Raw genomic sequence first — 25,335 nt, 5'->3', positions numbered from 1 at the left:
CCACATGAGATCATAGGTGTAAACTGAGATGAAAGACAATGTAGCCAGTGTAGGGACCATGGACATCTACCACTTACACATGTAATTTATTCATTCAAGACTTACTTGAGGCTGATATTTTATATATCACCTTTATATCATGACGTGTGCCTCTATACATACTCAAGTCAGGGCTTGCTGGCTGAGTCACAAAACACATAGCTTAGTTTCTACGGTAACTTAGTGGCTCTTGTTCCTCTAAGTTGCTCAAGTGTCCAGTGTCTACTAGGACTGAAATCAAACTAGAAGTTGTTTCTCAAAAGAATAGCTATCTACAGGGGGTGGTATAGCTTTCTCCCCAAATCCTAAAGGTCTGCACTATGATACATCTATATAGGCTTACTAAAGACCATACCTGCCACAGACATTTCAAACACCACTGGATCTCCTGGTCAGATGGACTAAGTCACAGAATAGCTCACACAGTATCTTGGACCCATGGCAAATACTTTTCTTGTTCTCCACCCCATTCAAAACTGGCAACCTTTCAGGTTTCTTACTGAATGGGTTAAAGTAACATACCCAGATAAGCCCATCAGATATTATACCTTTTTCTAATTGGTAGGAGATGCTAAATATAGAAAATCTCTTTCATCTTGAGACAGATATATGGGTATGCTCCAGACTAGAGGTTCCCTTGACATTTCTCCAAGATGGCAGGGCTTTGAATTTTTGTGGGATTTCCAATGTTCTGGAACACATGCGTCTAACCAAGGGTCAAAAATAGCTCATGCAAAGTATATTAAGTACTTCATATTTTCCGGGTCCCAACAGTGTGATATTTTCAATGTAACAAATAGTATTATGTCTTCTAGAATTAAAAGCTAATCAAAGTCTGAAAGTGAAATTATGAACAAGAATTACAGAGTTGATAGAGCCTTAAGCTAGGACAGTAACAGTGTATTGTTGGCTATGCCCACTGGATGCAAACTTCTGATGGTAGCAGAATGTATCTTCAGAGAATATAGCATTGGCCAGATTGGTATCTGTGTGTGTGTGTGAGTGTGTGTGTGTGTGTGTGTGTGTATGCACTAGGGGATGTGTATGCTTACTCCAACAATAAAAACCACAACAGGAATATTAGCTACCATTGGAGTCACCAGTTAATTAAATTTGTTATAATCAACTGTGATTCCTCTAGATATACCTGTCCTCTGCATAAGACAAGTTGAATGGGGATATGGTAGGAATCACCACCTCTTTACCTTTCAAGTATCTGGTGGTGTCCCTAATCTCTGAAATCTCCCCAAGATTGCAATATTGCTTTTGGTTTACTATCTTTTTTGCAGAGCCATTGGGTGGCTTCCACATGGCCTCTCTTACCTTCTTCATAGCCAATGTAAGGATTCCAAAAGTTGCTAAGTATATCCATTCCAACTATATATTCTGAACCTGGGAAGAAAACTCACAGGGAGCATTTGAGAAAAGCCTTTTAATTTTCTCAGTAAATGGGTTAGAATGCTGGGTTCATTGGATTGAGGACGCTGTGGGTCCAAGTCAATACTCCATCAATTACCTGACTTCCCTAAATCCCTATTCTGCATGTAGACCATTGGGTTTCCAAGGATTAATGTCATGTTAGAGACAGTATCTAGTAATCCATGAACAATCTGATTATTTACCCTTCTCCAATGAACATTCATACCAGTAAGTATCCTTAGTTCTCTTTAGAGAAGACTAGGAGGGTGAACACTCCATAATAAATTTTTGGTTATATAACAGTAGTTCTTCCTTTAGAGGATCTGATCTTCCCTTTGTTCAAGGTAATCTGAGTCTTAAATCAGCTCAAATCTGGGAATTGGTTGAAGGATTAATCATTCTTCCCTCTTGTGGTAACTCAAGTCAGACTTTTTTTCACAATACTTAGAGCTTGTCTACTTTATTAAGTCTTTGGTAAACTTCCAATTGATTTCAGTCCTAGGATCATTATCATTATCTAGTCAATGCCAAAGATCTCTGTTGGTTAAGTCATCATAATTACTACCTTAGCTCTGCTGCCCATTATGACCATCATATCCACATTGTCTTTGATGATTATGTTGCCACTTACCTGTTGCCATCTAGGAACTCCCATTATCTCCACTGAATTCCAGAAATTCAGTTTTATGGCAAGAATTCCCTTATTATTCCTGGCCTATAGAGAATATCTAGCACAGAACTCTTCTTGGATTCCAGAGCTCTTCCCATGAGTATGTGTTTTGCAGCCTTGGACAACCTTTTTTTTTTTTAATTTAAAAATTTTTTTTTAATTAAAATACAATGTATTATTAGCCCCAGGGGTACATGTCTGTGAATCACCGGGTTTACACACTTCACAGCACTCACCATTGCACATACCTTCCCCAATGTCCATAACCCCACTACCCTCTCCCTACCCCACCTCCTCCCAGCAACCCTCAGTTTGTTTCGTGTACCCCCAACTTGAGCCTCGGACAACCTTGATAGAGGGAGTGTCCTCTTTACCTTCCCAAGTTGAAGGGTGTATGAGCAGGTCTTATATAATTAATTCATTTTACCTTTCCAATACTCCTAAACCTTTGGATATCTTTCTATACAATTCATCAAGAAAGCTCTGGCATTATAATTTTATTTGGTGTAAGTTAAATTTGGGTCTAGTTTTCAGTCAACCAATTAGCCAAATTGTTAGACTCCATCTTCACTGTTTAAGGTGTAACCATGAACCCAGAGTCTCTACACAGTGCACTCTTAGAAACAAATTCAGTTTGATTCAATAGTATTTCCTTCTACCCTAGTCCAATTTGCTCAGCTGAGAATTTAAAATTTCAAACACATCATTTTCTTTTTCCAAGTTCTCCAATGCATTTAAGAGCAAGCACTCTATCCCATTATGTACCTCATTTTTTCTAAAATGTTCCATAGCAGAAACTTGATTACCATAAAGCCTTGTCTCCTATAGGCACTTGATTATAGATGTCAAAAGTGAACATTTAAATAACTGTTTGTCAGTGGATTACCGGCATTCCTTTTACCGCAGTAAAAGCCCACAGTAACACTGATGCCTTTAAATCCAATAAGATCAGTGAACCAATTCCAGATACTCATCTTTAAGTTTCTGTTGCCCTGGAACCTTAAGGTTTTCATAACCAATGACTTCAGCATTTAATGTGTAATTAGGGAAGCAGAACAACTTTGATATTACAGATAAAAAATTACAGATAAAAAATTTATTATGGTAATTACACCTTATACAATTGTGAAAGAAGCTGAGGAATAAAGGTCTGGAAAATACCAGAAAAAAATTTCACTGAATACCCCTGGAATGAGTGAACCAACTGAGTTTTTAGGAAGCATGGCCACTTGCTTCTGTGGACCATAAAGTAGGCTGGTGCAAACATCTATGGGAAGCGTGTGGTCCTTTATGGTCATTTTTTGTGTACTTTCACAGCAAAGCATCTGGTGGTGGGTCTGGCATAGCTCTTGATCTGAAGTACCAAGAGTTGGGAAGAACTTGATGCAAAAGGGAAAAAAGCAATAACACAATGAAATAACTATGTGCAAAGTTCCTAAGGTAGGAGAACAGTTTTTGGCTTATTTAAGACAGTGAAGAACAGTGTGGTTGGAAATAGAGAAAAGAGTAAAAGGTTAATTCAAGATGAGATTGGAAAGATAGAAATGAGTCAAATCATATATAGCCTAAAAAATTTGTAAGTTATTGTAAGTATTCTAATAATGGGAAACCATTGAAGGGATTCTAAAATGTGATCATTATCACTATCATCATATTTACTTACTTAGTACCAGGGACTATGGTAAACATTTTATATAATCTTCACCTAACATTTATTGAGCATCTGCTATGCTTTATTTTTTTTTTAAAGATTTTATTTATTTTATTTGACAGAGAGAGATCACAAGTAGGCAGAGAGGCAGGCAGAGACAGAGGGGGAAGCAGGCTCCCTGCTGAGCAGAGAGCCCGATGCGGGGCTCGATCCCAGGACTCTGAGATCATGACCTGAGCCGAAGGCAGCGGCTTAATCCACTGAGCCACCCAGGCGCCCCATCTGCTATGCTTTAGATACTATGCTCTGTACAGAGATTCAACAGTGAATGAGAATGTTGAACACAGATGTTCTTCTTAAATTTGTAATCTAGTAAGTATTGCTGCTTTTAATCTTCACAGTAACACTAGTGGTAGGAAAGTGAGGCATAGAAATACTAAGTTAACCCAACTTAATTAGGTTAACCTTAACTGAGGTTACCCAACTCGATATTTATAGGGTCAGTATTCGGACCCTTCTCAGTCATATTTCCATGGCTACTTTTAAGCAGTAGTCTGTCTGTTAGGTAAACACTCAGATAAACCCAAGGAATAAATCACAAGGATATGATTAATTTCTTAATCTCTTCATGGTCCTCAGATCTGTATTCCTGTGTCAGTGTGTTCATCTTAGGTTATAAATTTCACTTGAGCAAGGAAATGAGACAGCCTTGAGTATGTGAAGTGTCCTTTGCAGAATTCAGAACAATTACGTTTACCAGCTCTCTTGATTTTTTATGTGCGTGGTATGCACACAGAAGGTGCTTGGCTGTCCATCATGAGACTTGAAGTTTCACATTATATTGGACTGGGCATGCTCACTGGAATGACACATCCAATTTGGAGGCTTCTTCTCGGAATCACATCATTTTGTCATGTTCTTTTTCCTAAAACAGGAAGTGAAATCCTATGTACTATTGTTTGTTTTAAAAAGTTTTTCACTGAGTCTAAGAAACAAGAGTTAATTTAATGCTGAATAATACATTGAGCCAGCATTGGGCAGATAAGAATCTAAATTTGATTGTCATAACTGTCAGGCCATTTAGAAACCAAATAACTCACATCCTGCTAATTGCTTTTATGTTCATTTATCCAAGAGACATGAGTCATCTCTCACAGAATCCCAATTATGAATGACTTACACCTTGTCGATGACAGAGCTCTGTGTTATTCTTATAGAAACTTTCCAAGGTGTATATCTTTCTAAATAATTTTAACTTTCTCTGATTTTAGTTTATCTGATGAACTTGCCTTTCTTTCTCAGAAATATGTGACCTAGGGGCTTGACCTTGCCTGCCTCTCTTTCCAGTAGCCAAAGGGTTGCTCAAAACCCAGGAAAACTGAGTTCCTAAACTTTTTGCTATAAAAAGTGTTGATGCTGTGATGACAGATTAATCCAGGCACATGATTGCCGAAGATCCGTTTTAGAAGCGTGCCGTTTCATTAGGGAATCCAAAAATACCATAAAAGACAATAGAGACATAAAAATCATGTAGTGCCTATTTGAATCTATTGAAACAAGGGTCACCACATGCTAAAGCAATCAAGTATTGAGTCTAGATATACTTTTATTAATTGGGTATTAACTAATATGGGGAATTAGTCCAAGATTGATGAGGGAGAATCAATATAAATGTAACTCACAGAATGTATTGTTTTTAGTATTTATTTACACAAAATGTCTGCTGATTCAGATTCAGATGTTATCCACTCACACATGTATGTGAACACACATATGTTCATACTCCAGAATTCAGCAACAAAAATGTTTGATCCTTTGGTTTTTCTACATTTCATAGCACTGGAAATAACAACATTAACCCCTACCATGCCAGTATATCTGTCCATCCTCATGCTCAAATCAATTCTAGCAAACAGCAGCTCAAAACCTGCAACATATACTTGTTTATACTTGTTCAGACCTATTTTTGACAAATATTTCTTGGCTTAAATTTCTTTTATAGCATCAGGTTTCCATTCATATTAAGCTGTCAGTGTGAAACACAGGCACAGGGACAGCTTTACAAGATTTAAGCTATGAGGACTAATCCTTGATTCTTCTAAAATAACTCTCAAAGACTTTCTATCCTACATATCTGGGAATTTCACATTAAGGAAAGATTGATGTATGATTAAAAACAGGGTTCACGTATTGATTCAGCATAGGGAGTGGTAGTACAAACTGTCTGGAACATTATTCCAAATGGGAGGATCTAGCAATAGGGATCAATTTTTCTGCTGAGTCAAATGTTGGCTTCTCTTTTGAGAATTCTGATATATGGGTATAAGCAAATGCTGTATAAGGTGATAGTTTTTTAATGTGCAGATCTAGCTGGTAGGCACTAGTAAAACTATTATTTTTCTTTAAATGAGCAACTTTTCTGGTCTTATTAACATTTATATTTATTAATTCCTATTTATAATTTATAAGGCACCCCAAGCTTTGATAAAATACAGGAGTTCTGTTTTCCACAAGTGGAAATAAGAACACAGATAGATTACTTAAGGTGATAGGGTTTATTAAAGGCAGAGCCAGTAGAAAACAATGCCTACCCTATTATTTTAAACTGACCACAGTAAATCATACCCTTTTGAAAAGAGTCATAAATAGGACTTCAACTCCAAGCCTGATATGATTTCTTTATCATATTTAGAGTTCTGAGGAGCTTAGTCAATTTCTCCCATTTAAGCCTCTCTATAGTCTATGCAGTGTAAGTTAATTTTTATTTGATGCTGCATTAGGACTCTCTGGAATTAAACAATCTCTACAGGGAGAATACTAAATTCTCTAAATAAATTTTCAAATTATCTGAAATATTTGGTTAATGGCTCTTATGGAAAGAGAATAATTTCTGTCCTTCTCTCTCTCTCTCTCTGTCTCTCCATCTCCCCTCCCTTTCCTTCTTTCCTTCCTGTCTTCCTTTTCTTTCTCCTCCTTCTATTTCTCCTTCTCCTCCTCCTCTCTCCTTCGTGTTCAGCCTTATTGCTTATTAAGACAGGGGATCTCATTACCGTTATAAAAAGCGGCTGTCATATCAAACTAACTACCACATTATTACAAATCACTCTGTACACAGTAATATAGATTCCTTCCCTCACATCCCTACTCATACTCTCCCTGCTGTCTCATTCTTAACCAAGACACAAGTACATTACGACACAGATAATAATTCTCCTACAATGCAGGGACTATCAATGTCAATCTAAGTCACTCTAGGCCATTATAAATTTTATATGGTAAAGGGGGGTTTGTTATGATGAAAGACATAGGATACTGTGTTCCTGGTATATACATTTATAGCCAAAGGAAGAATCCATACAGCAACTCTGGTTAGAAGTTTAACTTCTGCATTTATAAGTAAATAAAAATCTTACTGCAGGATCCTTTTATCATAGTAAGCTCACTTCTTAAAGCAAAAGTATATTAGGAATATTTTAAAAACCAGTCTGTAGCTATAATCAGGAACCAGGAAGCATGGTAAAATAGACCACAATTGGTAAAGCAGGACTTGGTTACCTAGCATTGGGGCAGGATCAGACAGGCTAAGAATCTCTGGGCATCATACTTCCTGGTTGTAAGAATACAAGCCAATCGTAGGAGCTCAGCGCAGGGCCCAGAGCAGGATGAATGAGTGGGAGAGGTCAGGACCAAGTTGGAAAACAAATGCAAGAGAAAAATACTTGATTTGTGACTCTTTCATGAAGCCAAGATACAAGGAGTTCTGAAACGCAATAAAATTTTATCACTATGTGTGAAACAGCCTAGATTAATAATTTACATTAGTTAAACCTCTTTTGGCATTAACTGGAAATGTATTTGTGATGATTGACATCAGAGTTCATTCTTTTCATAGATTAAAAAATTATAGAATTGGTATGACAAACTATACAGATATCTTTCATTGTTCCTGAAATATAAGGATAAATTATAGTGTATTATTATTATAGCCAATAAAGGAACTTCACTCATAAGACAACCACATTTCAGAATCTTATCGATTAGTTTTAACAAAGAAATACTTCTGAAAGTAGTTAAGTAAGCAAAGGTATAACTATATGCTCTAGATTTCCCTTACATTTAATGATACTATTGGTAGAACACCTAAGATGAAGTGTAGAAAAATAAATTCATTCATTCATTCAGCCATAACTCCATCAAATAGGAGGTGTGGTTTGGAGACACAGATTTGAGGTCATTAGCCAGTGCAGCTGTGGATCCTAGAAAAAAATTGCACCATAGTTTCAGCTCAGACAAATTTTAAAACCAATAGTGTTAATGCTACTAACAGTTTAAGTAAAGTGGAGATTGAGAATTGATCTGTGGATTTAGCAACATGAGGATTTTTAGCAGCTTTGTTAGGAATAATCATTTCTTTCTAGTCGTGGGGGGCAAAAGACTGGTTGGAGTAAGTTCAAGAGAGAGGGGGCAGAAGTGAGAGGCTGCAGATGTATTCAACACTTCCAAGGACTTTGTCTAAAAAGGGAAGGAGAAAAATGGGACACTAGATAGGGTACATCAGTTCCTAAAAGAGCTTTTTAAAGTGGGAGAATAACAGCCTGTTTGAATGCAGATAAAAAATATCCAGAGCAGGGGGAAAAATTGGTGATACAGGCAAGAGAGAGAACAACCACTGGGATGATATCCCTGAGGAGGCAGCAGAGGACTGGCTCTAGGTCCGAAGTGGGAGAGCTGGTCCCCGTTGGGAGACCAGACAGTAATAGCAGAAAAGACTCTCAATAATAGTTGTGAATAAATTTTAAAATGTTTAGTAGGTTCTTTCTCAGAATTTTATTATTTTTGAAAGATTTTCTTTTTAACTAATCTCTATACCAAATGTGGGGCTTGGACTCAACCCTGAGACCAAGAATCACATGCTCTACCAACTGAGCCAGCCAGGCACCCCAGTTCTTTCTTGGGATTTTAATGTCTCACTGTCCTCTTGTATGTGTCTCTATATTCCAGCTTGTTCTTTTGTAAAAGAGGCAATTTAAAATATAATTCAGAGTTAGTGTGAGCATCTGAAAGGAATGAACTTTCACCCTTTCAACTTTCATTAAGGTTTATGGGACATGTACTTAGACTGTGTGAAAGGCAAATTGCTTTTTGTCTGATACTTCTGCAAACTACCCTGAAATTAAGACATCGTTAATGAAATATCCAATAACAGAAAGACACAGAGATTCACTCTTTTCTGGAATGTTCTTCACAATAGTTCAGGGGATCCTGAAACAAGTAGGAAAATAATTTTCTCCCAAGATTATAATTATTTATGCCTTTTTATCCAACAGACTGCATGACCACGTGTCGATGGATAACATGTTCTTAATAAGCATGTAGTGCATTGTTACCAAAAAGATAAGCATTGCACCACTACATGAGAGAAAAGATCTTGTATCTTGGAACTTTTCAGTGAGGACTGTAGGATCATTTCCTCCCATGTGAATCGCTTTGACATTTACAGAGTTCATGGAAGCAAGAGAAAGGTAAGGCCCATTATTGTAAAAGGAAAATGCCATAACTCTCATGGAATGTCCCTGGATTTCTGCCATACAGAGGAAGGAACTTGCAGTGGATGGCAATAAGGAATAAATGTCACTTGTGTGATGAGTAGCTAACCAAGCCACTTAAGGTTTACAGTCATGAAGGCAATGAAGTGTCAGTCTCTGCACAGTTTGGGTTCCGATGCTAGTAGCCCTGACTATGTTCTATCATCATCTACGCAATTCATGATCCAAAGGGATTAAGAGACTCAAGCCATTCCTTTGCTCACTCCCGAAAGAGTAAAACAGACACTGGTAAATATTTGTTTAAGAAAGATCCTTTCTGATAAGCAAACTGGATGCCTTTTCAGAGGAACCACAGAAGTAGGATTAGAATTGTCTGGGTGGACTAGAGGAGGTGGTTAGAGAAGGGAAGTTGGGTGTTACCATGGAAGTCTGGAATCCTGCTCTACTGGTGGGTTAGCCTCTGCCACTTTGGAATCTTTTAATTGCCACAAAGCCCCATTTCTGGTTAAACACAATGGAACTCATTTTGAAAGGAGGAGAGAGAAAAGACAAAGAACAGAGAAGTAGCTTTCCTATTCAGGGAAAATGGTAGGCAGCTAACACTTCAGAGCCTGGGAAAAGGTTTTACAATCCCTGGGACTTAAAGGTTAGCAGGGCCCCTGTACAGTGTCATACGTTCTTCGAGAGAATGAAAATATAGTATCTGAAACCTCAATAAGGCACGTGAAAAGACCCAATATATTCGGAATTACCAATTCTATAGCTCAGGCCACTACATTAAGAGAAAATGGAGAGAGGAGGGACTGTCTCAAGTTTCCTAGTTATGCATGGCATTTCTGGCTTAAAAAAAAAAAAATCAATGTTTTACACCCCCCCCCCTTTTTATTACAACCATTTACCTATTTGTCAAAGCATTCCTAGCCCACAGTCCAGGCTAGACAGATTGTGCTTAGTTGAGTGCCACTGGCTAAATTTAACACCCTGGCTTTCTTGTTCTTGAGTATGAAGGAGAATAGCAATCAGAGGTGCTCTGCTCTAGTTCTTTTTAATCTGTTTTTAATTATAGTATAAACACAATACACACACCAATGGGGTGATTTCCATGGATTGTTCTGGCAGATATCAGCTGGTTTCTAATTGAAGGACTTATTTTCTTCCTTTCTTCATTCAAACCCTTTTTTTTTTCCCTGAAGGAACACTTTATTTGAAAGGCCATTGTCCATATTATGAATTACTATTTTTAGGTAGGCAAGAAGTTTTAAATTTAGAACAAGCAAGATAAGGCAAGGACTATCTCTTTTTGTAAAAATGATACAAAGATGGAGAAATAAGTAATGACTTTTATACTTTTTTCAAAAACGATTTTTGAAATAATTTACCTCTTATATTTTGGAAAATCTGTATTTCATGATGATGAGGAAAAATTAAACTGTAATATTAAACAAGTACAATAAGCAAATAACATGGGCTCAAATTCCATGATTTTTTATTTCATTGTAGATGGGAACTTCCTCCTTGTTTCTCTATTATTGTAATTATTATAGCAGTATTACTATTATTATTACTTTAAATATGTATATTTTAATTTTAAAAATACTTTTATATTAATATTTTATTTTATCTGTATAAACATATAAGTTCTCATTATTCCCACTTGATAAAGAAACAAGAGACTTGGAGATCAAATGACTTGCCAAAGGTCAGAGAGTTAATAATAAGTGGAAGAGTCAGAATGTGAATGTAAGACTTCCAGCTCCAAATTTAGTCATCTTTATGCTACAAACACTGTAGAATTCTCAGTAATCTTCATTTTCATATTTTTCTCCAAGTTCCATACTCTTGTTATCATATACAAAAAGTAAATAGATGAATCTTGGGTTAATATTTCATTAAGGCTACATATATTAGCTATCTCCTTTATATAGGCCTCTCATCAAATATTTCTGAAGTCTTTCAGGCAAAAATTTAACTTATTCAGTTAGGATGTTTTTTTCACAGGCTACTCACTCTATCTAGACCTTGATTTCCAAATCTACAAAATGGGAATGATAACTGTAACTCTTAGAATTATTTATATATGATTGAAACAAATATATCTTCATTCTTATGCTTTATTTTTCATTAGAAATTAATCGCAAGCATTTACTAATTTAATTTTTTATTTTGTAAAGAGCTGACAAGATTATATTGCAAATGTCATTAATAGTCTAGGCTCAGGGCATCTGGGTGGTTTAGTCAGTTGAACATTTGACTCTTGATTTCAGCTCATGTCATGATCCCCTTGTTGGATCCAGCCCCCTCAGGCTCTGCTCTCAGTAGGCTTAAGATTCTCTCCCTCTCTCTCATCTCCTCTCCTGGCTTGTACACCTGCTTGTTATCTTTCTCTCAAATAAATAAATCTTAAAAAAAAAAAAAATTCTAGGCTCTCATCCAAATAACTTGGAGGTAAGTTTAGAAAGATTCATAGGGAAATATTTTTCAAAGATGAAAAGAAACAACACGAGAGAATAAAGGAATTCCTTGTTTTTCTACCATGTGACAATTAGGAAGGGTTAGCAAACATTTACATTTTTTAAGAATAATTATATTTTGGGATGTTGCGAAATTTCTGACTTAGCTTGACCTTTTGGTGTTTGAGTTTGTCTGCTTTTGGCATAAGATAATTTCCTGACTTAAAAGACATCAGGCAGTTCTTTCCAATGAACATTTTAATTATTCAAGTTGCATAAATGACTTGAAAACATATGGAATCAATTTCTAACACAATAGTCATTGGTTAAAAAATTGTGAGAAAAACGTTTTTGCTATAAATGAATTTAATTTTCTTGAACTTCAAATTTCACGGGCTTGAAGGCAGGCAGATTCCCAATAGACCTTAAGCAATTCAAATAGAGTTGACCGTAATCCCAGTGCTAATAGGAACTGTTTCTCGTACTATTAGCTTATACTGTGATCAGTTTGTATCTACACAATATATTTAATTTTATCATTGCCCTTTCCTTATCCCCTAAAACACATTCATATCATTCTTGAAACTGATGCCAGAATTCTACAAGATAAATCGTACATGCTACAATCCATAGAATATCAAAGAGCTAAAATATGTGATTTGTGCTGATGTTCATTTTGCATGGACTTTTAATGAAAAAGAAAATAGTTCATTTGATAATTAAACCAAATTGTGATGGCCACGGTTTAATAACTCACCAGTATTTACTGTGCTTCAAATTTCTCCAGTATGTGATTTTACTACTTGTCTTCTAAGTATAAATTCCAAGTCATTGGGAGCTACAACCCTGCTGTTTTCCCACTTATTTTTCTGTCATTTCACTTAATACCACTGAGCATCATGTGGATTGCGTGGGATTATTGCACTTGGTATGAAAAAGCTAGTGGGAGGACAGCAACAGTTATGTTGAAATCAAAGTCTGGCATAAATGCAAAACCATCTTCCAATTCTCTCCCATTTCCATTTTGGCCCTACTATCATATATTATTGCTAACACTGATTTTGTTATCACTCTGAGTGATTCAATTCTGCAACACATTAATTTTAAAAATCATTATATTTCAATTGGTTTATCCTTAGAACTTTAGTAGAAAATGCATCATCAGATTTGAAATGGTGAGAGCAAAGCAAGGTTGACCATTATGTTACTCACGGGTCACCAAACTCCCCACTATAAAGATTTAGTCCATTGATTTCTCAGGGTGGATAGGAATAGAAGTGTCCACAGGATTAAGACTCATTTTGTATTGTTCGTTTGCATTTACAGTTGATTCTTATTGTTTTCAGATTCCATATTTATGAGTTTGCCTCCCCACTAAAATTTATCTGTAATCCAAAAATCAGTACTCACAGTGCTTTGTGATCACTTTTGGACGTGCGCAGAACAGGAACAAATGGGAGTTCCCAAAAAGCATATCCCTAGCTGAGGTGGAAAAAGTGATATCCTGCCTTCTTAACATCAGCTGTCGTTTTGTAAATATGCATCCTTTTCATGATCTATTTAGTGTCACATTTTCTACATTTTTGTGTTTTGCTGTGGTTTCACGTTTAAAATGACCGACCCGCACGCATAGTGATGAAGGGCCATCTACCGTTCCTAAATGCAAGATGTCTATGATGTGCCTCTGGAGAAAGTACATGTTTTAGATAAGCTTCATTCTAACCGGGGTTATCGTGCTGTTGGCTATAAGTTCAATGTTAATGAATCAACAATAATATTAAACAAGATGTCTTTAAACAGAAACATACCAAAGACTATACTTTCAGGGATCATTTCTATAGTTTGTCATAAACAGAAACATACCAAAAAACAAGGGTATATATTAATTGGTTGATGAAAATGCAATGAAGCTTGTAGGAACCTAACCTTGTATTCTCCCTAGGAGCAATGGATTAGTATTCTTGGCAATGTTATCGGACGGAAATGCCACAAATAAGGAGAATTTATCCTATATAGGACATTTCATCATCTGGAAAAAGGGACACATAAGAGTTTAGAGGAAGATATTACTATATGTAAGTTTTTTAATGAGATGCTATGCCCATCATACCCTCCCTTTTAAAAAAATTATGACTTTTAATTGCTTTTTTAAAAAAGGCAGTTCTTAGTTATTATTTTACGTTGGTAGGGTGTCACCTGCTGCTCTTTCCTAATCTAAAGCTCAGCAGAGTGACTTATTCCGAGTCCGCTGGAAGCTAGCTGGTGGTCATGGCACTTGAGTGCCCAGGAGTGCCCTGCAGTCTTCCAGACTGGCCACATCACGAATATGACAAGCACACTGCTACCTGCAGCAGGAAGAACATAAATAGATCTAAATTCAAGCTTTACCCATTCATGCTTATACAATCTAGAATGAGTTCTATACCTTTCTGAGTTTCTCTTTCTCTCTTCTTCTGTAAAATGAAGACAATAATACCAGTTTACAAAGGAAATACTTTTCGTTACTAAAACCATTATCTAGAAACCCATAGCCATGGAAGAACCTTGCGGGTGAGATGGGTGGGGAACCAAGCCGCTCCGCATTTGCCCCAGTTCTGTCTTTCTGGGAGGTTGTCTCTCTTTTACTACCACGGCTAACATCTGGGATCTTCTCAGGCCTAACTTGTAATTCGTAGTAGTTAAATCAGAAATCTGCAGCATGTAAACCGGGCTTTTCTTGTGCTTTTGTCTTTTCCGTCCTTGTGGCCTTTTTAATTTTTTTTTCCTTATTATTTAGTAAAGTCCCTTTAAAATCAGCAACCTAGAAAAAAACAAAGTTCCCGTTGTGCTAATGAATCTAATGTGAGATTTCTGGCCACATTAAGAATAGAGCTGGAAGTAGAAGGTAGACATAATATTGAGGGTAGCAATGTTAATGGGGTGACGCCCAAGAAACATTAGGGAACAAAGTTGAATTTTTTCATTAGGCATAATTTCCTACTAGTAAGAGTACGCCAGTGGTTGTCACAGGGACTGGCTATAACAATAGATATAAAAGTGTTCAGTACAGGAATATGGCACATCCTTCTGAAATGTTTTGACAAGTTTAAATACGTATGCTAAAGTTAGATATTAAAAAAAATTTTTTGTAAGAAACCAAATTGTACTAGAAAAAAGGAGAGTGATAAGATCATTTAAAAAGTGACACTGATTCCATCTATTGAGTTCAAGACAGAGAAAGTAATATAATCATATAACTTCTTAATGAAATCTGTGGTGAGGATAATTATCCCTGTTTTACCAGAGGCAAAGAGATGTGTGCACATTTCCAAATCATGGGTAGAGTTTAAATTAGGACTGAAAACTTTCGGTTTCCATACATAACCAATACTAAATGAAACTTGTTGTGTGAATTAATGTTGTTGGTTGAATTCTACTGCTCCCTCAAATATGTCACATTTCATAATTTTTAAGTCTCAAAGAAATCTGTTTGTGCTCATTGCAAGATAATAAAGAAAAATACTTCTGTAAATAGTGTTAAATGACTCCTGCTGGCTGGTGGAATCAGGGAAAAGGGAATGTTAGCCACCAATTTATTTCCCGATTCAGAAAATGACTCACTGTGGAACTTCGTGAACGTTGCTTAACCTTTCAGCATTCCAGTTTCTACAGCTGAGAAACAGGGATAGTATTTGTCCCACCTTAGAATGGTAAATGCTCTAAAAGAAAAAAAAAATTAATCTCATATCAAGGGACAGTAAAGCTGGTTTTTCATGTACTTGAGATATCACTGACACATTCACAAAACAGTTTCTGCCAAAGTTGTATGGTTAATGCTTCCAGATCACCTCCCTAAAACACCACATTGTGCACTGAACTCTTTTTATCCTGCCCTGAATCAGAATGGTAATTGCTGTGGGGTGTGTTCAACATGACTGATGAGACGCATCCCGCAGCCTGGATCACCGCCTATGCCAGAGAGCTTTCCGCATGGTTGTCAAGGAAGACAAAACTCAACAGAAGGAGAAAGATCCATACGGTGGGAATAAACTTTCTCCTTGAATTTTGATTCTGGAAAATATGATGAAAATTATGAATGAGCCAATTTCATTTGCAGTCTTCCTGCCATAATGTACAACTGTTCTGTTTCCCTCATATTCTGGATACCATAACTTAGGAATAAGATGAACATGTCCTCTCTTGTGCTTATTTTCTCCTTCCCCTCCTTATAAATTTGGCTTTCTTTTGTTTCTAAAGAACAATTATTTACAATAGTTAGCTCAGGATCTTCTGGTCGCTGTCGCTTGACAAATCGATATTTTTGCCCCTTATTCTCCCACCTGGGAATTATTGGAGTTCATGAAACTAAAATCCCTGTCTCCCTTCAACTTTTCTTCTTGATCATCTATTGCTTACATGGAGTTTTAGTTTTAAGTGACAAATTCCAGTATACCTTAACTAGGTTGAGACAGAATGTTATGACCACCAAGAGACAACAAGCAGGCACTAGCAAACCTCATGCTCTCTCCTTTGGCTAAAGTCCTCCTATATGGAGGGTAGAAATGACACCAAAAATAGGTGTGTGGAATAGGTACAGAATTCACACACACATGCACATGCACACGCACACGCGCACGCACACACAGCCAATGGGGCTGTCAAACACAACTGGACAACATCAGGACTCCAAATTGAAAAGCAGTGGAGAGAAATAAAGCTGTTTAGAAAATAATTAAGATTTCACATTATGGGGGCACCTGGGTGGCTCAGTGGGTTAAGCCGCTGCCTTCGGCTCAGGTCGTGATCTCAGGGTCCTGGGATTGACTCCCGCATCGGGCTCTCTGCTCAGCGGGGAACCTGCTTCCTCCTCTCTCTCTCTGCCTGCCTCTCTGCCTACTTGTGATCTCTCTCTGTCAAATAAATAAATAAAATCTTAAAAAAAAAAAAAAAAAAGATTTCACATTATGAAAGCAAAGCAGACTTTTCCAAATGTAAAGTTGTACTTTAAAGGGAAAAGAATAGAGTGACTTTCTGAAACACCATGTGCCCATTGCACAAAAGAACGTTTTCTAATTTTATATTGAGCTGCAATTTAATGCCACTGCTTTCAACGCACTGTGACTAGCCTTGTCTATAAAACTAGATTTGGATTTTGAAAATTTGGGTTCACAGCCCATCCCTGCATGTCAAAGCAGAGTTGCTAATGTTCACATGTATTATCTAAGCATAAATGTTAAATCCGATATGTGACTAGAAGTAAATAAAATGGATGGTCATTGTATAGTGAGCACACTATCAAGGTGTTTAGATGTTGTTAACATGACGTCACGTACCCAGAACACATAGACAAAGCTTCAAGGGCAATGTTGTTCCATGCCAGGATTTTCCAACCCGTTTGCCTTAAAACATATGAGATATTATTTTGTACTGCCAAAAAGTTTCATGTTTTGAGAATTGCTGCTTACTATGTACACCCTTCTCTTGGAAACTCATAATATATATTAGTCTATGAAATAATCCAAAATTATGTGAAGGCAATAACTTTCTTTAACTCAGCCTTCCCCAGAATTACTTGAGCAAGGACCGTCTTTTATGTTTTTTTATTTTTCTGGGAATATCTAATAGAAGCTCTCAGACCTTCGGAGACAGTTTGGAAAATATATATTCTATAATTGAGATTTCAATCCCCTAAATGTAGGTTGAACTTCTGACTCTAGTCTTTCACTGGTGATTCCTTCAACACATTCTAAACTGTATATTTAAATTTTAAATGCAACTAACTTCCCTATTAGCAGAGACCTATTTTAGGCGTGACCTGGGAAAGGATTAACTACAATTCCTTTTTCTTCTGAATCTTCCTTTAGAGAATTTGTGGGCAAGCAGTTTCCTCATTTTGATGGTGAGCAAGCAGAAAGTATTTGTGTAATTGAATCAGTGTATACCAATATCAAAAACTTCTATTTTCTACAATAAAGAGTATTCCAAATGGCAAAAAGAAAGGCCTGATGCAGTTATTTTTCCCTTCCTTTTTACATATTCTTTTAAAAGAGTATCTGCCAAAGACAAAAAGAAAAAGACTGAAGCATCTCATCTGCTTATCATGTTTATCTGCCAGTCCTGTGCTTTGAGCACAGAACTGTCCCAACCACACACATGTCTCTGGAGATGTGAATTAACAATGAATTTCGGCTGCAGGAGCTGGAATGTGGTCTAGCAATTCTCTTAAAAAAATAAAAAGAAAAGTACATAAAGTTCATACATACTTTCCTTGATGAATATTAGCGTGTTTTGTTTTTCCTCTCCACACTCCTTCCCCTATCCAATCTCTCCTTTTTCAGAATAACTGAGGTTTCTCTCTTAGTTTTGTTATTAAGCATGAGTTTGCTTTCAGTGTTTCAGAAAGAATCATAGAATCTCAAAAGTCCATTTTCACATAAATTGTCCTCCTCCAAACTCAAATCCTTCCTTCCACAGATACATGCACTTTATTAAATGACACTTGTGTGTTTTGGAGGTCTGTTCAGTGGAGTAGTGACATTCTCAAGAGTTTCAGCCCCTATTTTATTTTATTTTATTTTTTTAAGATTTTATTTATTTATTTATTAGGCAGAGAGAGAGAGAGAAAGCACAAACAGGGGAAGCAGCAGAGGGAAAAGGAGCCAAATGCAGGGCTTGATCCCAAGACCCTGGGATTATGACCCAAGCAGAAGGCAGACCTTAACCAACGGAGCCCCCCCAGGTGCCCCTCAGTCCCTGTCTTAAAGGTGGAGGACAGAACATGGAGACCAGGTGACTTAGCGTTGTCATATAGTGAGTCACCAACTTCCCTGCCAGAACGAGGCATTTTCTCTATCCATTCACACAAAACTTTTTTTTTCTTTTCTGTTTTTGTCATGAACTTTGTAACCATCATCAAATATGTTTAGATGAGTTAGAGGAACACACACACACACACACACCCACACACACACACATGTCTTTGTAACACTGCAGCATTGTCCTTGAATTTTTATGATCATTCAGTTAGCATTTGTACCAGGTCAGTGTTAGTTTCCCTGTTATGCAAATCCACACCCATACTAAGAGACTCTAGGTTAGGAACACAGTGATAATATGACTACTTGGTTTCGGTGTTTGTGCCTAAGAAGCCCCGGGTCATTTCCAGAAAAAAAATGAAAGATTCAGAGGACAGCCTCACCAGTGAAAATGAGCACTGTCACTACCCCCCACTTGCACCCACTTCTCTCTCTCTCTCAGTAATGAAGAAAAAAAGCAACCATGGAAAAGGGTCAAGAGAATGTGCAGTTATGGAATATCAACAATAGACAATGAATTAATTCTCCATTAAGTCAAGAAAGTTGTAAAACTAAATTTTCGATGCAATGAATAAGCGGTTTCATGAGAATTCTGGGTGCTTAGGAAGAGGGAGTACACCGAGATTAAGAGACATGTCATCTCCATGACAGCTAGGGCCACCCTGCCCCTTGAAATTTAGATGATGCTTGTGTAAAATCCCACAATTTCAAGGCCTGTATACGTCAAGGACTGCTCCTGTCATTTCCATGGAGTAAAAGCTGCCTCTGTTTCTGGGCTCCTATGACCCTACTGTGGCCCCTGCTAAGCACAGAGATAATATTCAGCCCTTCTCAGATTTCCACCAAACACCTCCTCCCGTAAGAGATGGATGGATGGGACCCAGCATATGGGTGGGGCTAGGGAGGAGTTTTTAATAGAGTTTACATTGAAACAGTACAAATACTTCTAAATCAAACTTTAAGAAGCTCCATTCTTAACTACTCAAAAATATCCTTGATTGTACTCAGACCATCTCCTCCTCTGTGCCCCACCCTGCCCCGGTGCCCTTTCAGCCTTGTGGTTCCCAAACACTAAGTCACTCTTTTCCCTTTTTTGCACCAGTCTCACCCCACTGCCCACCACCTTCTCATAAGCCATAGCAACGACTTTTCACTTCCTCAAGCTGAGGAGTAGAACCTTCTCTCAAATGCCCGCCCACCCCCTCAGGGTCTCACTTTCTATTCCAAGCAGCCCATGATGGGTTTTCCCTAAACAGTGGGATTCTGGGGCCACCTCTTTACAGATGGAATGTCACCCATGTCACAGTTTCGGCCGGGGCCACTCACTATTTCTTCTCTCTCAGAGGCGAAGCCACTTAAAGACAAATTTTGTGAAAAAGTTTTTCATCAAATTCAAGTGCTCAGTTAGAGTAAGACTTTATTCTTCCAAAATTTTGCAATTTTGTTGAATTAGGTGAGAACTGGGATAAGAAAACTTACCTCACAAGTGACTCAATTATCCCCACCAAGCACACTCGCTACCCTGTAACAGGGTCACAAGATGGCAGTGGGAGGGTGTTACAAGAGACCAGAAGCTCTGAAGCTACGTGGTCCAGGTGTGAATTCTGGCTCTGCTGTTGCTGTGCATCCTGGGGCAATTCCTTAATCTCTAAGTGCCTCAGTTTCTCCACCTGTAAAATAGTAGGAACCCCCCCCCCCCCCGGTCATACAGACTAAATGAATTAATATGTATGGAGCATTTTGAAAAATACTGGGCACCTATACATGTGAGCTGGTTTTGTTTTAATTTGGACACATGATAAAAGACTAGAAAAGGGCTGGGCAAAACACAGACAGCAACAGAGCTCCTTTGGCAGAAGTTTTCCCCATGGGAGGTAAAAGAGATGGTTGATGTTACTATTGTAAGAGTTTGGAAAACTCCACTCAGGAATTAGTCCTTTGGCAGGTTCTGTGGTTATACACTTTTGTAGGTTGAAATCCTAGAGAAGAGCTAGGAGTCTCTCCAGCCCCCAGTATTTTAGAGCTGGGCTTTTTTTTTTTTTTTAAATTAATAAACAAGGCTTTATTTTATGAATGAATTTGGGTATTTTCACAAAACTAGATCCTAGTTTCAATTGCAATGGGTTTCTATGCCTTTCATGTACTAATATTTCATTTTCCGAACAAAGTGAACCTAAACATCTTTGAGAAAAAAATTTAAAAGCATGAATGCATATGCTTAACTGAAGTCTTTACTCACGATCTCTCTGAAGAATGCCTGTCTTATACTCTCCCATCTATGGTGCCTTGCATATAGTACTGCTCAGTAATTACCATTTGGTTTGATGTTCATCCTAAAAACAAAAACAAAAAAAACCCCTGAAAGATATGTTTTAAAGACCTGTTTTTAAAAAACGAGCAAGTTCCACACAGGCTTAGCAGCAGCAGCAACAACAGCAATTTAGATAACTTTTCCATCCAATTCTGGGGAGACTTAATCACTTGGGTTCGTATGTTAATTTGCTGTACTTCTAACCACGCAGGAGCATTAGATCAGGGAGTAGTCAGTGAGAAAAGAATATGTTTGTTCTCATTTTCAAGTGTCCTAGGATAAATTGTATTCTATTCAGTGGTGCCAGAAAAAAAATCAATACAGATCATAACAGTAAAAATATTCATTATTTGTGAAGGAGAAAGAAGCAGAACAAAGCAAAACAAAACCCCACAGCGCTGGGGAACCACAGATAGTGAAAGCATACCAGGAGCACTATTTGTACAAAACATGTGAAATATCCCCAGATAATTGTTCCAAAGGTGGCCTTGAAGAATACCTTTGGTGTCTAAAATTTTAAGTGATTTGCTTAATGGTCACAGACAATTCATTCATTTTTCTGCGTCTCATTGTTCGCCTGGAGTGATCACATTTAAAATGATAAGAACTGGGGGCACCTGCGTGGCTCAGTGGGTTGAGCTCTGCCTTTGGCTCAGGTCATGATCTCAGAGTCCTAGGATCAAGCCCCACATCGGGCTCTTGGCTCAGCAGGGAGCCTGCTTCCTACTCTCTCTCTGCATTCTGCTCTGCCTACTTGTGATCTCTCTCTCTCACTGTCAAATAAATAAATAAAAATCTTTAAAAAATTTTTTTAAATGATAAGAACCAACATTTTTTAGACACATTTCTATGTGTCCAACCCAGTGTACACAATTCACACATATTAGTTCATTTCATTTTTACAAAAAGTCCCATTAGAAAACTGCTCTTATGCCCATTTTACAGATGAGGAAACTCAAGCAAAAAAATAAATAAATAAAAAACCTCATCCAAAGTTATGCAGGTAGTAAGTAGTGGAGGTAGGATTTAAAGGCATGTGGCCAGGTTCTAGCATCAGTAGTACTACAATACTATTTGATTTATCAGGCCCTAGTACATGCCAGGGCACCATGGTATTCATGGCCATTGTGGTTGAGGCAACATTTCCTGGTTGGACAAACTGAGCATGAGCTTTCTGGTTAGAATTTTAGGCAGAGTAATACAAAGGAGTCCTCTCTTTCCAAGGACCATGAGATGTCTAACCATTACAGAGACCTCCAAAAGGCCACTCATTGAACAAATTCAGAAAAACTGTTAAATCTTAGTATCTGACTGGACATTCTGGAAAACCAGAGACAAAAAGTTACACTCTCCGTGATAGCTATATTCAATCAGGAGCCATAAGGACTTTCTATTTAAGTGCTGAGAGTTGGGGATTCTCTTAAAGACTAGGGTGCCTCTTGTCTCCAGTACAAAAAAGTGAGCCAAAGTCTATCTGGTCTTCTTCAGGTAGGAAGACCCAGATGATTTCAGACTCCATCAGGAGGCCTCATTTACACCCTGGATTTTAAGGCTTCATACTCCAAGTCTCATTTCCCAGGTCCCATTTGTGGGGCAATTAGAAAAACTCTCCATGGATGTTGGGTGCTTTGAAATTCTCAGTTGGATGCTTCCTTATGAATGTTAAGACAGTCATTTTACTTTAAAGCCATTTGATTATTCCCAAATCAGCAACTCTGTTCCATGACAAAATCTTTGATTGTCACTTGTTTTTCTTTGAAAAGACTAATTTCCAAAAGAAAGTAGGTGAAGGAGTTATTCTAAAAGCATATGAAATATTTGGGATTGTGTGATGGTTATTTTTAAGCAAAAGGTATAGGAAAAATAAGGCAGAAAAGAAAGGGAGATTTTTGTTTTCTTAAAAACTAAGTCCCACCTTAAGTCCGGGAGTATCAGGTTAGAGTAGTTCTGAAAGGATTACCTGGCTCTCAGCCCTTGGGAATTCTTAGCTCTGTGGTGTTTGTTTTTGTCTCCCAACAGAGGTGTGGTATGAAGGGGTCAGGTAGAAGGTGAGCAAGATGTTAAATGCTCCATTTCCTTACTGTGAAGGAACACTCTGCAGTCAAACCAGGTGAGCTGAAATAACTGGATATGTTTCTCCACAGAGCTAGTGTTTTCATCAAACACTTCCTCAACAGATCTTATTCCCTGACTTGAGCATTCTTTGCTGCTGCCAGTGATAGGGGTATGAATGTATTCAAGACACCGCCGAAAAAAGGAAATGACAAAGAAATAGAATGATATCGTCTGTTTTCTATAAAAGAGATAATTCATACTACACTATCTGGACTTGAATGAATTAGATATTTGCAACTTGATTTCGTAAAGAAATAACTTGGATAAGCTTTTAATATTTAAAAATCTGATGGTTATAGTAACTAGTAGTGATATAGAGACAATGACCACATATTTAGGGGGAAAAAAATAGTTGAGGAAACCAGGTAGTGATGTTGAACAGATTCTAATCCAATCTGGGTTTTAGTTCCCTAATCTAGGAGACAGGGGACTGGACTAAATTATTTCTAAGAACAATCTTGCCCTGAAAACTCTGACTGTATCTGGAGATCCCTTAATTCACAAACATATACTATAAACTTAGTCACTGAACAAAAAAGTAGTTGAGCAGTATTATTTATATTTCACTAAAACTGCTTCGAGAACCTATTTTTGGTTTGTAGACAGAATAGAGGAATAAGGGATTTCAAACACAAATGACATATGGGCAATGAAAGACGGACACCTATATTGCCTATCTGCCTTACCAGAACTTTCCTAATGGCTATTTATCCTTCATAAATTCCCATATAAATTATCAATTACCTGTGAAACGTATTTCTAGTAGGACACTTTTATTTTCCCTATTAAAATTAGTCCAGAAATTCAGACAGTCTAAGAAATGGATACAATACTTAGAGTTGCCAGTGTAATCAAATGCCCTCTGTGTGAGAAAACTTGCATATTCTGGAAGGATTATATCCATTGGCTGAAAAGTTCTTGAGCATAGGAACCCACTTATGCGACCTAAGTGGAGTGGAGTGTATTGCTAAAAGGAATTAATTCACCCAACTTTTTCACTCTCACCCAGTTCACCTCCTACGCTTGCCGCACCTTTCCACCTTTTTTCGAAGCTCCTCCTGTTCCAGCTGGGTTTCAAATAAATACTGGCATCCTCATCCGACAGCTAGTACTGAGTGTACCTGGAAGACAGTCCAGTTCACTGGAAAGCACACGGGCTTTTTAGTAAAATATATCTTCCTCTGACTTCTCTGCCATTTACAAGGTATGTGGCTTTAGGCAAATTACCCTCCTTGAGTTCAGCTTCTCCCCTATATAATGGGCATAACAGCATCTACTTTGCAGTGTTACTGTGAATAATAATTAATCTAAAGTAAATGGAATACTTAACATCATAATGGCATTCAATACATTAATTATAGCTAGAATTAAGAAAGTATCTTTTTTTTAAGATTATATTTATTTATTTGACAGAGATCACAAGTAGGCAGAGAGGCAGACAGAGAGAGAGGAGGAAGCAGGCTCTCTGCTGAGCAGAGGGCCCGATGTGGGGCTCGATCCCAGGACCCTGAGGGATCACAATCCGAGCCAACGGCAAAGGCTTTAACCCACTGAGCCACTCAGGCGCCCCAAGAAAGTATCTTTGATAGGATTTTGAATGAACATATAATTTGATCGCATCACTTCCTACTTTAAAATTTTAAAGAGCCCCTCCTTGTTCTGAAACTTCTAGTCTTCTTCATACAGCTTACAATGTCCTTCCTGCTCTGATTACTGACCTCTCCAGTCACGTTACCAAACCCACACCTTCCACTGCGCTCCATGCTCTAGCCATACTGAGGGCTTGGTTGTGGTCGTTTTATTATGCTGAGAGAAAATGCAGTCATGCTATTCCTTCTGCCTGAAATGTGCTTTTCCTGCTTGTCTTACAACTAATTCCTGGTCACCTCTTAGCTTCATTTAGTCAATAGACTTCCCGAACCAGCCTGGATTATGAGTTACCAAAACGGTCTGCATTTCTTCTGTCATAGTGCTTACCACATTGTTCTACGATTTCCTAGTCAGGTGTCTATATCCCTCTTACGCTGTGAGTTCATTGAGAGCTAAACTGTGTCGATCCTGTTACTTCACCATAGCCCAGTAACATGCCTGGCACATACTGCGCAATCACTAAATAAGTCAGTAGACAAATGAATGCGTAGACTCCAATTTCCATTTCTGCATGTGGCCAGTTATATGGCTTCAGGCAGCCATGAGAAGGATATGAGCTTCCGATTTCTTTCTTACTTACCACTTCCTTTTTGAATAGGAAAGGAGCATATGGATTAAGCAGAATGCTTAATTTTTAAGAGAAATTCTGCAAATTGGCAGAAGACGGTTTAAGATATTCTTTCCAGGAAG

General features: G+C 37.7%; 1 pseudogene; it reads left to right on the top strand.

The window, feature by feature from the left end:
* The first annotated feature begins 13,585 nt into the window (after nucleotides 1-13,585).
* On the top strand, nucleotides 13,586-13,682 carry LOC131828250 (small nucleolar RNA U3; annotated as a pseudogene).
* Nucleotides 13,683-25,335: the final 11,653 nt, after the last annotated feature.

Source organism: Mustela lutreola, chromosome 3 (assembly GCF_030435805.1).
Source record: "Mustela lutreola isolate mMusLut2 chromosome 3, mMusLut2.pri, whole genome shotgun sequence".
Taxonomy (NCBI): Eukaryota; Metazoa; Chordata; class Mammalia; order Carnivora; family Mustelidae; genus Mustela; species Mustela lutreola.
The sequence above is the reverse complement of the archived record's forward strand: the minus strand, read 5'-3'. Positions and strand labels throughout refer to the sequence as shown.